The following is a 16828-nucleotide window of genomic DNA, read 5'->3' as shown; positions in this document are numbered from 1 at the left end:
TTTTGAAACACTATAAATGCATGACAACATTAAAATAAATTCAACCTACTAATCAGTCTGACTTTACACACAGTACTTTTTCACTTCACAAGTTGCAGCCATATTACAATCCATTTCAATGTTGTTGTTGTTGTGGTCTTCAGTTCTGAGACTGGTCTGATGCAGCTCTCCATGCTACTCTATCCTGTGCAAGCTTCTTCATCTCCCAGTACCTACTGCAACCTACATCCTTATGAATCTGCTTATTGTATTCATCTCTTGGTCTCCCTCTACGATTTTTACCCTCCATGCTGCCTCCAGTGCTAAATTTCTGATCCCTTGATGCCTCAGAACATGTCCTACCAACCGATCCCTTCTTCTAGTCAAGGTGTGCCACAAATTTCTCTTCTCCGCAATTCTATTCAATACCTCCTCATTAGTTATGTGATACCCATCTAGGCTTCAGCATTCTTCTGTAGCACCACATTTCAAAAGCTTCTATTCTCTTCTTGTCCAAACTATTTATCATCCATGTTTCACTTCCATACATGGTTACACTCCATACAAATACTTTCAGAAATGACTTCCTGATACGTAAATCTATACTCGATGTTAACAAATTTCTCTTCTTCAGAAACGCTTTCCTTTCCATTGCCAGTCTACATTTTATATCCTCTCTACTTCGACCAACATCAGTTATTTTGCTCCCCAAATAGCAAAACTCCTTTACTACTTTAAGTGTCTCATTTCCTAATCTAGTTCCCTCAGCATCACCCGACTTAATTTGACTAAACTCCATTATCCTCTTGTTGCTTTTGTTGATGTTCATCTTATATCCTCCTTTCAAGACACTGTCCATTCCATTCAACTGCTCTTCCAAGTCCTTTGGTGTCTCTGATAGAATTACAATGTCATCGGCGAACCTCAAAGTTTTTATTTCTTCTCCATGGATTTTAATACCTACTCCGAATTTTTCTTTTGTTTCCTTTACTGCCTGCTCAATATACAGATTGAATAACATCGTAGAGAGGCTACAACCCTGTCTTACTCCCTTCCCAACCACTGCTTCCCTTTCCTGTCCCTCGACTCTTATAACTGCCATCTGGTTTCTGTACAAATTGTAAATAGCCTTTCGCTCCCTGTATTTTACCCCTGCCACCTTTAGAATTTGAGAGAGAGTCTTCCAGTCAACACTGTCAAAAGCTTTCTCTAAGTCTACAAATGCTAGAAACGTAGGTTTGCTTTTCCTTAATCTAGCTTCTAAGATAAGTCGTAAGGTCAGTATTGCGTCACGTGTTCCAGTATTTCTACGGAATCCAAACTGATCTTCCCCGAGGTCGGCTTCTACTAGTTTTTCCATTCGTCTGTAAAGAATTCGTGTTAGTATTTTGCAGCTGTGACTTATTAAACTGATTGTTTGGTAATTTTCACATCTGTCAACACCTGATTTCTTTGGGATTGGATTTATTATATTCTTCTTGAAGTCTGAGGGTATTTCGCCTGTCTCATACATCTTGCTCACCAGATGGTAGAGTTTTGTCAGGAGTGGCTCTCCCAAGGCCGTCAGTAGTTCTAATGGAATGTTGTCTACTCCGGGGGCCTTGTTTCGACTCAGGTCTTTCAGTGCTCTGTCAAACTCTTCACCCAGTATCGTATCTCCCATCTACATCCTCTTCAATTTCCACAATATTGTCCTCAAGTACATCGCCCTTGTATAGACCCTCTATATACTCCTTCCACCTTTCTACTCTCCCTTCTTTGGTTATAACTGGGTTTCCATCTGAGCTCTTGATATTCATACAAGTGGTTCTCTTTTCTCCAAAGGTCTCTATAATTTTCCTGTAGGCAGTATCTATCTTACCCCTCTACATCCTTACATTTGTCTTCTAGCCATCCCTTTTGCACTTCCTGTCGATCTCATTTTTGAGACGTTTGTATTCCTTTTTGGCTGCTTCATTCAGTGCATTTTTATATTTTCTCCTTTCATCAGTTAAATTAAATATTTCTTCTGTTACCCAAGGATTTCTACTAGCCCTCGTCTTTTTAACTACTTGATCCTCTGCTGCTTTCACTACTTCATCCCTCAAAGCTACCCATTCTTCTTCTACTGTATTTCTTTCCCCCATTCCTGTCAATTGTTCCCTTATGCTCTCCCTGAAACTCTGTACAACCACTGGTTCTTTCAGTTTATCCAGGTCCCATCTCCTTAAATTCCCACCTTTTTGCAGTTTCTTCAGTTTTAATATACAGGTCATAATCAATAGATTGTGGTCAGAGTCCAAATCTGCCCCTGGAAATGTCTTACAATTTAAAACCTGGTTCCTAAATCTCTGTCTTACCATTATATAATCTATCTGAAACCTGTCAGTATCTCCAGGATTCTTCCATGTATACAACCTTCTTTCATGCTTCTTAAACCAAGTGTTAGCTATGATTAAGTTGTGCTCTGTGCAAAATACTACCAGGCGGCTTCCTCTTTCATTTCTTAGGCCCAATCCATATTCACCTTCTACGTTTCCTTCTCTCCCTTTTCCTACACTCGAATTTCAGTCACCCATGACTATTAAATTTTCGTCTCCCTTCACTATCTGAATAATTTCTTTTATTTCATCATACATTTCTTCAATTTCTTCGTTATCTGCAGAGCTAGTTGGCATATAAACTTGTACTACTGTAGTAGGTGTTGGCTTCGTATCTATCTTGGCCACAATAATGCGTTCACTATGCTGTTTGTAGTAGCTTACCCACATTCCTATTTTCCTATTCATTATTAAACCTTCTCCTGCATTGCCCCTATTTGATTTTGTATTTTTAACCCCCGTATTCACCTGACCAGAAGTCTTGTTCCTCCTGCCACCAAACTTCACTAATCCCCACTATATCTAACTTTAACCTATCCATTTCCCTTTTTAAATTTTCTAATCTACCTGCCCGATTAAGGGATCTGAAATTCCACGCTCCGATCCGTAGAACGCCAGTTTTCTTTCTCCTGATAACGACATCGTCTTGAGTAGTCCCCGCCCGGAGATCCGAATGGGGGACTATTTTACCTACGGAATATTTTACCCAAGAGGACGCCATCATCATTTAACCATACAGTAAAGCTGCATGCCCTCGGGAAAGATTACGGCCGTAGTTTCCCCTTGCTTTCAACCATTTGCAGTACCAACGCAGCAAGGCCATTTTGGTTATTGTTACAAGGCCAGATCTGTCAATCATCCAGACTGTTGCCCTTGTAACTACTGAAAAGGCTGCTGCTCCTCTTCAGGAACCACACATTTATCTGGCCTCTCAACAGATACCCCTCCGTTGTGGTTGTACCTACGGTACGTCTATCTGTATCGCTGAGGCACGCAAGCCTCCCCACTAATGGCAAGGTCCATGGTTCAATGTAGAATATTAAATACAGTACCAGCTTGTATAAAAATCCACTTGATAAATATAGTAGAGAGGAAGTAATTTAGTACACTTATGTTGTACAATTTAGACAGCCACCTCACTGTTTCAAATACATTTTCGTCATTTCTTATAAATTTTACCGAGAGAGATAATGAAATGAAACAATTTATAACAAATAATGAACATTACACAACTGATATCAACAACTAAAACTACGACGAAACAGTGCTGCATTGGGTGGAAATGAGCTTGGGGTCATGTGACCAACAACAGGATCATAAATGACTTCAGCCATCAAAACTTTCTTCCTAAGAAACCTTGAAGGTTCCATGAGGTGACATGATGGGAGGGGACAGCCAATGTAGATGCCTCCATTTGAAATTCGCTGCAAAATGTTTTGACAGGATGTTACATGATGTAATGTGATGGACAGTATGAATTGGCCCTAATGAAGAATAGAATACGCCATTCTAAAAACCTTTCTGTCGGTGTAATTATGCCAGTGTTGTAGCTGCGACTGACTTGAGGGTACTCAAGTCATGTAAATATATTAAATCCTCCCACCTCTTCAGAGCACAGTTACTTTGGTGAAATTCTTTATCTACTGAACGTAGTATCAGTAAAGGCCAATTCACACTGGGCATCAAGGCACCATCACTTAACAGCACCATCATGTCAAGGCATATTCACACTGTCCACCATATCGTGGCTCATCAAGTCAATTGAAGTCATGTGGTTTTAACCCATATTGCTGTCCTCTGCCGGAACTGCGAGCTTTGCAAGATGATTTTGAATTGTTTTTATGTGTGAAGTTCATATACACAATGTGCTAACTTATATACTTACTTTCTGGAGTGCACATTTGTACGAAAATGACATTTATTGGGCTCAAATGGTCTGCAGCTTGCAGGTATAGCGTGTATATTAGAGAAGGAAGGCAGAAGTGCAAAACAACATAAAAAAGATTTTGGGTTCGAAAAATGTCATTATATGGTACAGAAGGGGAATTTCACACACTATACATGGGGCTCAAGGAAAGGGTGTCTACATTTTAAATTTTAGGAAGTTGAAGCATCAGTTTTTTCGTTTGCTATGTCAAATTGCACCCAGAATTACTAAAAGGTACACAGTAAGCTGCCATCAAATTGAGTGAAAAATTGGCTTAAGGTTAAGTTTAATTGCCTAGTCCAATGCAAATTTCTGTGCAATAGTCATACTTTCCTCAATACTTTTCCCTTAGAGATTTGTAGGTTTTCTTTAGACCTTGTACTGGCCTTTAAATGTTCAAATGCCTTACTTGTACTGGTGTTAGCTAGTGAAACCACATAAATATTGATCACTGATGCTAGCAAAACTGTTTCACACATAATCCAGAACGCTAATTAATGATAAATAAGTCTTCCACAAACACATTTTAAACCAATAACTCAGTGTCTGAAGGTTTTAGTCTATTTCTTTATGAAACACTACAAATCCATGGCAATGTTAAAATAAATTTCCTCTTACTAAGCTGTCTGATTCTACCCACAGTATCACTTCACAAGTTGCAGCCATATTGCAAGCCAGTCCACTATAAAATATAAAATACTGTACCAGCATGTACAAAAATCCACTTGATAAATACAATAGAGGGTAAGTAATTTAGTATGCTCATGTCGTTCATTTCAGACTGCTGCCTCACTACTTCCATTGATCTTTCATCATTTATTATAAATTTTACGAAAATAAATAATGGAACAAACTATTTATACAAATAACGAAAAACAAACAACTGATATCAAGCTCGAAAAATACGATGAAACGAAATATGGAGATCTACCCATGGCCGTGCATCATGAGGAAATGAGCTTCTGGATCACGTGATCAACAGTGGGCGGATGGCATCAACCATCAAAACTTTCTTCACTTGAAGTCTTGTCAGCGCCTTGACGTGACGTTACGGAGCGGGACGGCCAATGTGGATGCCATTATCTGAAATGCATTTCAGAATGTTTTGACGGGATGGAACATGATGTGACGACCAGCGTGAACTGACCTTAACTGTTCTATTAATAGTTTATTAATAATGGTAGTTGTACCACAGTCTAACATAAAGCCTCGTTTACGCTGGGGCCGCACCTTGCAACATTGTGGCATAAACGGTGCATGTTACATTATGCATGTTGTCACATGATTCATGCGGCATAGACAACACTGTGCATCAATCGCAAACTGCCGCAATATGCCACAGCTAACTCCTGAGCTGAGTGGGATCGTGTGCGACATTTTCTGTGCATCAGCGTAAGTTCGAAAATATGATGTAGTTGAACGGGATGTATTTAGTATTCATAGATGACTACAGACAAGCTGAGGTTCTGTGGAACGCACATGAGAGTAATAATAAAAATATGTAGTGAAAAAGAGACGTTATACGAAATATCTCTTCAAAATATGAAATCCATGGGGGCGCTGTGAGGAAGAAGATTAAAACTCTGAAAAGTGCGTTTCATCGCGAACTCATGCTTGTGACGAATAAAAAAAGCTGCTCAGAGGGTAATACGGAAAGAAAATGGTTGGCATATGAATCATTAAAATTCATCTTAGATGTGACGGAACCATGTGCAGGGATAGACAGCTCAATTGTAAGTATCTCGATTTCAATAACTATACATATTTCTTAGCTGTGAGTGCTGTGGTATACCAATCCATGGCAACAAAACTATCAATAAGTACATTTGTAAAATAGGAAATCTTATTCTGTTCTTAGAAAGTCCCATTTTTTTGAAAATTGTTTTAATGAATAGGCTACATATGGTACCTTCTACAAAATGATTTCGAATAAGTATGACGTCGATAGATGTAAACAGTAGTTTCAAAATGCATTTTATTACACTGAGCCACAAAATAATTCGTGGGAACAAAGTAACTAAAAAGTTTGAGTTTATCTAGATAATTCTATTTATTTACATAAATGAATACACTTTGTAGTGTGAACATAATTAAGATACATTGGTGCAGGATGATAATACTATTGGTATCTCTCTTGCCATTCAACCTTTCCATTTGGTGTCATAAAATATTCTTTGAATTCCTCTTCGAAGTACTTTTGATAAATTTGTTAAGGCTGTATAGTTGCGAGCAGCTTCTCTCCACTCTCCAAGAGGAATTAAACCATTGTCTACATCTTCTGTATCCAAACTATTTGGAAGGATATAAATAGTTTTGGACGTCGCACTTTGTCTTAAAAAAATTATGGAGATATGTGCAAGATTTTGTAACTATTTCAGCGATCTCAACTTTAAATAACAATGGCTTCCTAAACACTCGAGAAACAGAGGGCATTATTCCGAAAACGTTTCCGACAATTCGTCTTGCGCGATAAAGTCGGTAATTAAATATTCTTTCCTCTGACCATGGTAGATGGCCAGCATACGGTTTCATTATATTTGTGGTCAATGGAAATGCCTCGTCCGCTACTAAAACATACGGTGTAAAATTTTCTCTTCCTGGAAGAGATTCTGGGGGAGGAATGTTTAATTAATTTCCATTAACGCTTTATGAAACGAAGTGTTCTTAAAAACCCCTCCGTCTGATATGCAACCCTGACAAACAACATGTACATATTGAAAGCAGTAATTTGCGTCTGCAGTGGCCATAAGGACTATGCTAAGTGTTTTTCTTTGTAGTTAATATATTCACTTCCAGTATTGGCAGGACATGTAATTAGCACATGTTTGCCATCTATGGTTCCCATACAGTGAGGGAACTTCCACTTCACATCGAAGTTTCTGTCAACTTTCTTCCATTCTTCAGTGTCCTTTGGAATCTGAAAAGTAAAATCTTATCATTAATTTCCCTATTTTTTCAGAACGGCGACACAGGTCACAGAAACAAAAGATGAAAATGCAAATCAGCCTTTTGAATACAATGTGCCTCAAACACAAACTACGTCTCATGAGGAAACACAGAGAAAAATATTTCGTAAACCTAAAAAAAGAACAGCTCAGGAAATGGAGAGAGATGCTAGAGCTGAGGAAGCTTACAAGATTTTAAAAACTGTTAACAACACAGATGAGTGGAGTTTGTATGGAAAGTTCATCGCCAATGAGATGAGAAAATTTCTGCCGATTACATACACATATGTGAAGCACATCATTGGGAATGAGCTATTCAAAGCAGTTTGGGAGATTATGAGAAGCGAACTCTCAGCATCACATCATTACCCGTTATCGTATCGGAAAACAGTGCTGAAGTACGATGTCCAGAAGCTAACTGCCAAGTTATATACTTTGACAATGGTATTGCTGAGAGTGAAGAATTCATTGAAGTACCAGGTACATCAGAAGAAATCCATCAATTTTTGCAATTTAAAAAATAAGGGAAATACTTTGTACCAATTATTTAATTTCAATTATAACTTACTTAAAAATGAAAACAAGCAATTATTTAAATAAAGTGAGTATTGAACGTTGTGTACTTACCATTATGTAATTCTTCAACAGTGATGAAATAGCATCACATACTTCTGGCACCATGAGGGAAATAGCAGAATATGATACCTTGAATGAGTACATTAGTGACTTGTACGAATCCCCAGTGGCTAAAAATCGCAATGTGATTTCCAGTCGAATTCCTGGTTAAATACAGTCTTCGCAATTGGTTTCTTTTTTTAGAATAAGAGGTGCAGGTAACTGAAGTAAATAATTGAAGTCTTCACAGGACATTCTCGTAAAATTACTAAATAATTGACCATCATCTGCTGCTAGATCTCCTAGTATAGTTGTTCGTAGACCTTCTTTGAATATTCTTCTCTTCCATCATCGTTTCCTTTTCCGTTTATTTTCATTTCCATTGATATCAGCTTGTGCGATGACCTAGTAAACAGCCGCCGCAATCACGTTATCACTCATTCTCCTGCAAGACCGACTCAGTGTGGCATAAATTATGTTGCTTTAATATAAATTAACCGGCCGCATGCAACATAGGCTGCAAGACGTTGCCTTTTGTAGCATACTACAAGACGATGCACGTCATATTTCCGTAGCATGCCACAATGTTGCAAGATGTTTCCCCAGCATAAACAGGACTTAAGAGTAGCGACACTCACTGCTGTAAAAGGTTTTACAGTTCGACAGCTGGAGCGACACTAGCGCTTCAAGCGGCGAGAAAGGAGAACGTCAGAAGCGCCGTAAGCATAACGTTTGTTTTGCATTCATTTCCTACGTGATTTACGAAATATTTGAATTATTTTCTTATCTCAAGAGTTTGTGTAATATCAGAAGATGTACATATTTCTAAAAATGATTCTAAAATAAGTGCAAGTTGGGATAAAAATCACGAATCCAGTGGCAAGCTACAACACATTTGTGAAGAAATACTTGTGACTTTGGATAGAACTGCAGCTTACCGCATTGTTACCAGAGGAATAGAAACACATAGATTCACACATAAGAATCACAGAAATGTACCTGTACATGCAAAAGGGATTGACGCCCCATTTGTCATCCCGTAGGCCTACTGTGTTTTAGTCATTGTCACCTATTGCCAATAGTACGACCTTCATGTTTATATTATTCTAAGTGAGACAAGCAACAGCCAAATAGTGGGAGAAATGTGCAATACGTGTAAATTCAAGGTTCTTAAAGACAATAACAGTGTCAGAAATGCAGTCATATGTTAAATTTGACATTAGAGACATTTCAGCCAATGACATATTCACTAGTTTATCGGCGTCGGAAAAATGCTGTACTTTCTGCTTTAAAAGGTTGAATATATTGTCACTTACCCATATTCTATTTGTATGCCTTCCACATACCTTTGTAATGTACGCACTGATGGAAGCATAAAACATTCGGACAAAATCTGTATGCCTGAGGGCTGCAATATATTAAATTGAGAGGAAGCAGCTTATTTTCCTCTTTCCATCTTGCAGAACGTTTCTCCTTCAGTGGCATGTTAATCTGACTTAACAACAAGTCAAGAGCATCTGTTTTTAAATATCTGGATCCTATAGTCTTCGAAAATGGTTCGTCCTTGTTCACTTGATCCTTCTGACACAGTTTCTGTTGCTGTCTGTACTTAAAATGATAGCCACTTTCCTTGTCCCGTCATAGTTTTGCACGAAGCCTAGCGATCTGCACATCCTGACACTTCACACGCTTCTACAAGTCACAAATAGCTGCACTTAATCCAACCACTTCATCGTCAATGCAGGCCTGTGTTGACGATTCAAATGAATCTGGCACTGAGATATGGAGAGTTGAAATGGCTGCTTCTGTGCCATAGGACTATTCTACAGCCTTAGACGAATTGTCGAATCTTTGCGGCAGTTTCCTCCTCGTCGTCAGTTGAGGTGGCTTATTTGGGATGTCAAACAGTGTTGGTTACTGTATTCTACATGAGTTTAATATTGCCTGCATTCATGAACTGGGTTTATTCGAAGTGTAGTGAACAATATTTAACATTATATAAAAAGGTAAACTGGGTCTATTTCAAAAGATCTTTTTGTTTGCTATTCACTAGCCATTTTCTACTCCTAAAACGAAACATTAATCATTAACACACACATAGTTTGCAACCGAAACCTGTTGATACAGTTTAGTAACATGATGGTCTATACCTGTTAGGGTCCTTAGGAAACGTACAAAAAGGCAGATGAGGTGTCTTCTTCTTCTTCTTGTTGCTGCGATTTATTGCGCTACAGACGGTCCCGTTTGTAAAAACAGTTGTACGAACGAAAATAAACCACTTAAATTTGCTTTCACGATCGCGCCGAACTCAACAGATTTACTTACTGGCCGCTTGGCTCGCCGCTGCCGCAGTAGGCAACAAAATTGAGCAGGAGTGTCGCGACTGTTATGTTAGACTGTGGCGGCACTGTGTATGCAACTACTGAAATGGATTTTTTCTCCACAATAAAGTTTCCGTTTTATACAACTAAAGCATTGCAATGACAGAGTTTTAATTTGTTTCTTGTTTACATTTAGGAGATGATGTCGGCATGTTGACTAAAATTTTCGTCTTTGATATCGCCGCAATACCGGCACATAAAAATGTAAAAGAAATGAGCAATCATGAATGAAGAACAATGAAACACAAAAAGACTGACAATCAAGTCTACTGGTAAGTTAATATTTTTCTGGTGGACAATAGCACAGACAATTGGCCGCAGAAGGGCGGACGACAGAGAGATGCACGACTGTTTCCCGCTCCACATCTCACACCTTGCAGGCATTTTTCTGAACTGGCTACTGCAAGTTTTACATTACGTTAATAATGATAATGGCTGAAAAGTAACTACATGAATTTGTGCAAGACAGGCGGAGATCGGTTTTTATTTTTAACCACGGCTTTATTCATGTACTGTACACTATAAAACACTGTCATTAGACTTTTTCATCAAAGACAGTGTCGTATAAATGTGAAATTCTCATTTAATGCAACAAAAGTAATATTTTCCATTTCTGAAAATCTAGACCTTAATTCATAACATCGCATTTTTTTTTCGAATGACATATCTGCGATCTCCACACAGAACTCAGCACCGCGATATTGACACAAAGCCAGTAACAACTGAATGACAGTTTGTGGTTCGTTATCTGTGGTAAGGTTGTTGAATATGGCGGAAAAACAAAGTACAAAAGTTTCGGCAGATAATGGGCAATGAATTCTCTAGCTTAAATTGACTTAATCCGTGTGTTAATCGTTACTGACGCGTGTTTACGTTTCTCATGTGATGTGTTACTCAGCAGAAGAGGAGGACTTCTTCAATGCCGATAATATAAGGTGAGGCACGAAATGATAGCATTTGTTTTGCTGAGAAGTTTGTTTGATCAAACTGTCGCGTAAACACAAACAATTCTGTTTCCACTGAAATATTTTCAGAAATTTAGATTCTTGTGTGACCAGACTCCATTGAAACATCGGGTCTACATCTGTACTTACCTCTCTCGTGAATTGTCAGTGCCTTTCATGTTTGTTTAGTTCGTGTGTTACGAGTTCGTAAAACTCCACAAAATAAATCAAAGTCTCATATCACGCTTATTTCCTTTGTTTTTGTTGACAGCTGCTGAATGTGAATTATGGTAAATTTTTACCATGTGATTGTGGTCGTACCTACTGTTTACAGTCAAGCAAGTTGACATGATACAGAGAAACACTTTCTTTATGTTTCGGTTTTTATCGTTCGTTGATTAGTAGATTGTAATATTCGGTATTCATGTCCCAAGCCCACGCCCGATATTGTTGAATGCTGCAAGTGAATTCAGGGGTTGATGTGGAGTAAACATGCATTCTTCCATGCAGAAGGGTGTGGCCATTGAGTATCTGCTAACAAGATACTTTATACTGTTGAATGCAGTTCTTTTACATCTGAATACCACACTTATTTTCTAAATTTAAACATAGTTTTGGATGGATATGTATGTAATATATGGATAAAGATTTTGACTCGTGAAGTAATAAAAGTTTATATTTTGTAAACAGAAGTACCCACCCTTTCTAATAGATAATATCACTGACAATGTGACTTGAGTTGTTATGTGGTGATTATAAATGCTCATGCATACCTGAAGTAAATTGGACATAAAATCTCATGTTAGTTAACAACTTCTTTTTTGCATATTTTCTCAGAGGTCACTAGACACACATTCTGTTGAGAGCATGGTAACTGGAATACATACTGTGGCGAGTATTATCATTTTTTTACCCATACAGTTTCAACAGAGTGAGGTAATATTCTTAGACGACATTGTTTGGTACATGTTGGTAATGAAGACTGTTGATTATTATAGTGCTTGTTGGTGCTCACAAATGATGGGAATAGAGCAGTGTAGTGAAAAACTCAATATTCTGCCTCTTAGAACAGAGAAATTAGATCTGTCACTTGACTGTAACTAACAGTACAATGTATATAATTCCGTTTTGGAATAAAATTTCACTCTGATTATTGACACTTTGTTAAGTGATGGATCTCGAATAATTTTTCTGTAGATATTATCTAACTACAAAGATAAAGTTCTGGGAAGTAGATTAGATTAGATGTACTTTTAATTCCAATATACCCATCCATATTGAGGTGGTCCTGCAGGGTCTAGAACATCTCAGAAAAACAAGAACACACAATAAATATTTAGAAAGAAAAACAAACATACTGATGTGACTTCCTAGATTCAAAGTGAAATGATCTTCATGGATGGGCAAAAAAAAACTTAAATATATTTTCATTTAAAAGGTAATACATAAATTATCACAAAGCATGTAAATACACTGATTATTAGGCGTTTCCATTATGGTTAGTCATGCATGGTCACATTACTGCAATAAATTTTTACAGAAGTCAGATTGTACAAATACTTGCGTTATTTGATATTATTAGTAACGTACTCATTAGTTGGTTCTACTAAGAATTCATCAGTGGATTAGAAGGAGATGGCCACCAATAAATCCTTTACATTCCTCTTAAACTGAACTGTATAAATATGTAAACTTTTGATTGCTGGTGGCAAGCTACTGAAAATGTGTGTTCTTGAATAACCTTGAGGAACCAAAATGATTCTAAATGGTTGTGAGGATTATTCTTATTTGTAGTATTGATTCCACGAGCTGAGCTGCAGGTTTGAAAAAAGATATACTGGGTGTCCATAAATTATCTTTAAAACTTAAGACGTAACTACACTAGATATTAACAATGGTTTTCAACATGGGATAAGATGACTGATAAAGTTTTATTTCTTCATTCATACACATCAGTGTTTGCTCCATTAGTGGCATAGATAATGGCTAGTCGAGATTCCATTTCTCTCCACATATGATTCAAGGTCGCCGTGCTGATTTGTTGATATACATTGGAAATGCGTGCCTTGAAGTCCTGTAGGTTTGATTCGGTACACTAGATCCTTTATAAAACACCACTGGAAGAAGTCTAGTGGTGTAAGGTATCAGATGTCATCTGTATGAACCAGAAATATTTTTGTTGTTTGTATGGGCCACTTTTACCTTGCCCTGCACTGAACTGCTCTGCTCTCATACTGGTGCAAGCAGATTTTAAAGAATGAGGCACTTCTACTTTACATTTCGCTCGCCATAGTATTGACTAGATGTGATTGGTATGCCTATGTTCTTTTAACATTGTTTACCTGATGATGTGGCCTAAAGTCACGAAATAGACGTATTTCAATAAACAACAATTTTACCAGCTGTAGGCAGAGAAGCAGAGTTCTTCCTAACATCATGTACTGTGGTGTCCACTTTTTATGAGATTTTCAAGTTCAGTTTTGCATCAAGCTGTGTCACTCTGAGATTTAAAAAAAACCTTTATAAGTTATCTTATCACATGTTGAAAATCATTTGTTAATATTTAATAGCCGGTTGGTGTGGCCGTGCGGTTCTAGGCGCTTCAGTTTGGAACCGCGTGACCGCTACGGTCGCAGGTTCGAATCCTGCCTAAGGCATGGAGGTGTGTGATGTCCTTAGGTTAGTTAGGTTTAAGTAGTTCTAGGGGACTGATGACCTCAGATGTTGAGTCCTATAGTGCTCAAAGCCATTTGAACCATTTTTAATATCTAATATAATTTTCAAGTTATTAAAGTGTTAGGCTGTAAAGATAATGTATGGACACACTGTATATTTTTAATGAAAATAATTATTAAGGACTAACTGTATTGGGAAGCAGTAGTTAATATCCCTGGTTCCTTGAACAGGCATGTGCAGTATGTTCTTTAGTTCACATCATAAACAATTCTTATCTCACATTTTGAATGTGGAAAACTTTAAAATGAATTTATTTATTTGGCTGTAAACAACTGTTGTGTAGTCCAAGGCATCATCAGTAGATACATAATTATACAAATGGTTAACATATATAAATATTATTACATTGATATTGCTTGCCTTGTACTCATCACATAATTTCTTCTACATCTGTACGCTGCAAACCACTGTGAAGTGCATAGCAGAGGGTACGTCACATTGTACCAGTTATTAGGGCTTTTCCCATTCCATTCACATGTGACGTGTGGGAAAAATGATTATTTAAATACCCCTCTGTGTGCTGTAATTAATCTAATCTTATCCTCAGGATCCCTATGGGAGCGATATTTGGGGGTTGTATATTTGTAGAGTAATCACTTAAACCTGTTCTTGAAACTTTGTCAGTAGGCTTCCTCCGGATAGTTTCTGTCCCTCTTCAAGAGTCTGCCCATTAAATTCTTTCAACATCTCAATGTTGCTCTTCCACAGCTTAAACAAAATGGTGACCATTTGAGCTGCCCTTGTCTGTATAAGTTCAATATTCCCTGGTAGTCTTATTTGATACGGGTCCCACACACTTGAGTAATACTCGAGGATGGGTCACGAGTGATCTGTAAGCTATATGATTTGTAGGCTGATTGCATTTCCATAGTGTTCTATCAGTAAACCAGTCTACTACCTGCTGTACCCGTGACTGAGCCTATGTGATCATTCCACTTCATATCCCTACCAAGTGTTACACCCAGCTAAGGATTCCAGCAGTGACTCACTAATATTATATTCATAGGATACTTTTATTTATTTATTTTGTAAAGTGAACGGCTTTACATTTTTGAACATTTAAAACAAGCTGCCAATCACTACACCACTTTGAAATCTTATCAAGGTCTGACTGAATATCTATTTGTACATCTTCATTCAGACTGTACTTCATTTTAGATACCTGTGAAAAGTCTGAGGTTATTATTGATATTGTCTACAAGATCATTAATATACAACATGATCATCAAGGCACCCAACACACTTCCATTGAGTACACCAAAAATTAATTCTACACTTGTCGATGACTGTACATACAAGATAATGTGCTGTGTTCTCCCTACCAAGAAATGTTCAGTCTTGTCACATATTTCGTCTTATGTCCCAAATGATCAAATTTTTTGATAATAAGTGTAGGTGTGATACTGAGTCAAATGCTTTTCAGAAATTGAGAAATACTACATTTACTGAAGTGCTTTGGCTTTCAGGATGTCATGTGGGAAAAGTGCAAATTGGGTTTCACATGATTTGTGTTTTTAAAATCCACCCTGGTTGGCATGGAGGTGGGCGTTCTGTTTGATATACCTAATTATGTTTGAGCTCAGAATGTTTTCTAAGATTCTACAACAAATGGATGTCAAGAACATTGGATCACTAGTGCTACCCTTTTTGTGGGCAGATGGCCTGTACTTTCTTCTAATTGTTGAGATCAGTTTTTTGTTTGAGTGATCTACGATAGATTATAGTTAACAGAGGGGTTAACTCAGCTGCAAACTGGGTATAGAATCTGATAAGGATGCTATGGGCCCTGGGGCGTTGTTCAGTTTTAGCCATTTCAGCTGTTTCTCAACACCACTGACAGTAGTACGTATTATGTACGTCTTTTCAGTGGTATGGGAGTTATATTGGGGCAATACATCTGGGTTTTCCTTTGGAAAAGAACATTTGAAAACAGGGTTAAGCATTTCTGCTTGTTCTTTGCTACTCCCAATTTCAGTTCTAGTCTTGTTCATGTGTGACTGGACACTTAACTTTGGTGCCATTAACAACCTTTATATATTACCAGAATTTCTTTGTGTTTTGTGAGGAATTGACAGTATTCTACTACAGAAGTCATTGAAGGCTTCACACATTGCTCTCTGGATTGTCAGATGTGTTTCATTCGGCATCTTTCTATCTATAGCCCTGCACTTTCATTTACACCTATTGTGCAACTGTGTCTGTTACCTTAGAAGTTTCATTACAGTGACTGTACACCATAAAGGATCTCTCCCATTATAAACTGCCCCACTGAATACATTTCTATCCAGTGCATGGTCAATTATTTTTTTTAATTAGTTTTTTTATGAAGATTATATAGGACTCAAATTAGGTTGTTAAAATGTTCTTTATTCACATTTATAATAAAAGAATCATCATTTTTTTTCCATTATACATAAGTTAATAGAATTCTTTTTCTTTCGGCCATCTGTTTACAACGATTTTAAATTTGTATTCATACAATGTCCCTTGTCATGTGGTATGTTGTTGAAAAATTTGTCCGTAAAAAGTTATTTTGGACGTCACTTAAAGGAATCCAAGTAATGTCCAGTAAGTTCCTGTTTCTAGTTCCACACGAGTGCACATTGGATCTACTTTTACATCTGTGGACATTTTGTTTGGCATGCATAAGTACTTTAACCATGTGTAGATTAGATACTTGAAGTATTTGCTGCTTAGTAAAGAACTGTCTGCAAGAAGTTACACTGCTCAAATGAAAAATACATCTAATGGCTTTCTTCTGCCAGAGGAAAACCTCTTTTGTCCCAGTGGAGTTTCCCCAAAGTATTCCGTAATGCAAGTGTGCATGAAAAAGGCATAGTTTGCCATAAGCATGAGCGGGTCAAGAGGATCGTTTGATACAACTTGTTGGCTTTGCCCATTGATATACCTAATGCTTATGGCTGCTGTCATGTCACATTTT

General features: G+C 37.5%; 1 protein-coding gene across 2 annotated transcripts in view; it reads left to right on the top strand.

Moving 5' to 3' along the window:
* Positions 1 to 10930: 10930 nt before the first annotated feature.
* LOC126297836 (cyclin-dependent kinase 17-like) overlaps positions 10931 to 16828 on the top strand; it is a 162309-nt gene continuing 156411 nt past the window's right edge. The window contains exon 1 of one of the 2 annotated variants that reach the window (XM_049989087.1): positions 10931 to 11142. The gene's annotated coding sequence lies outside the window, so the exon portion shown is untranslated. The remainder of the gene's footprint in view (positions 11143 to 16828) is intronic. The other variant, XM_049989086.1, reaches the window with a different exon arrangement.

The sequence above is a fragment of the Schistocerca gregaria genome, chromosome X (assembly GCF_023897955.1).
Source record: "Schistocerca gregaria isolate iqSchGreg1 chromosome X, iqSchGreg1.2, whole genome shotgun sequence".
Classification (NCBI taxonomy): Eukaryota; Metazoa; Arthropoda; class Insecta; order Orthoptera; family Acrididae; genus Schistocerca; species Schistocerca gregaria.
This window is presented reverse-complemented; position numbering and strand designations above follow the sequence as displayed.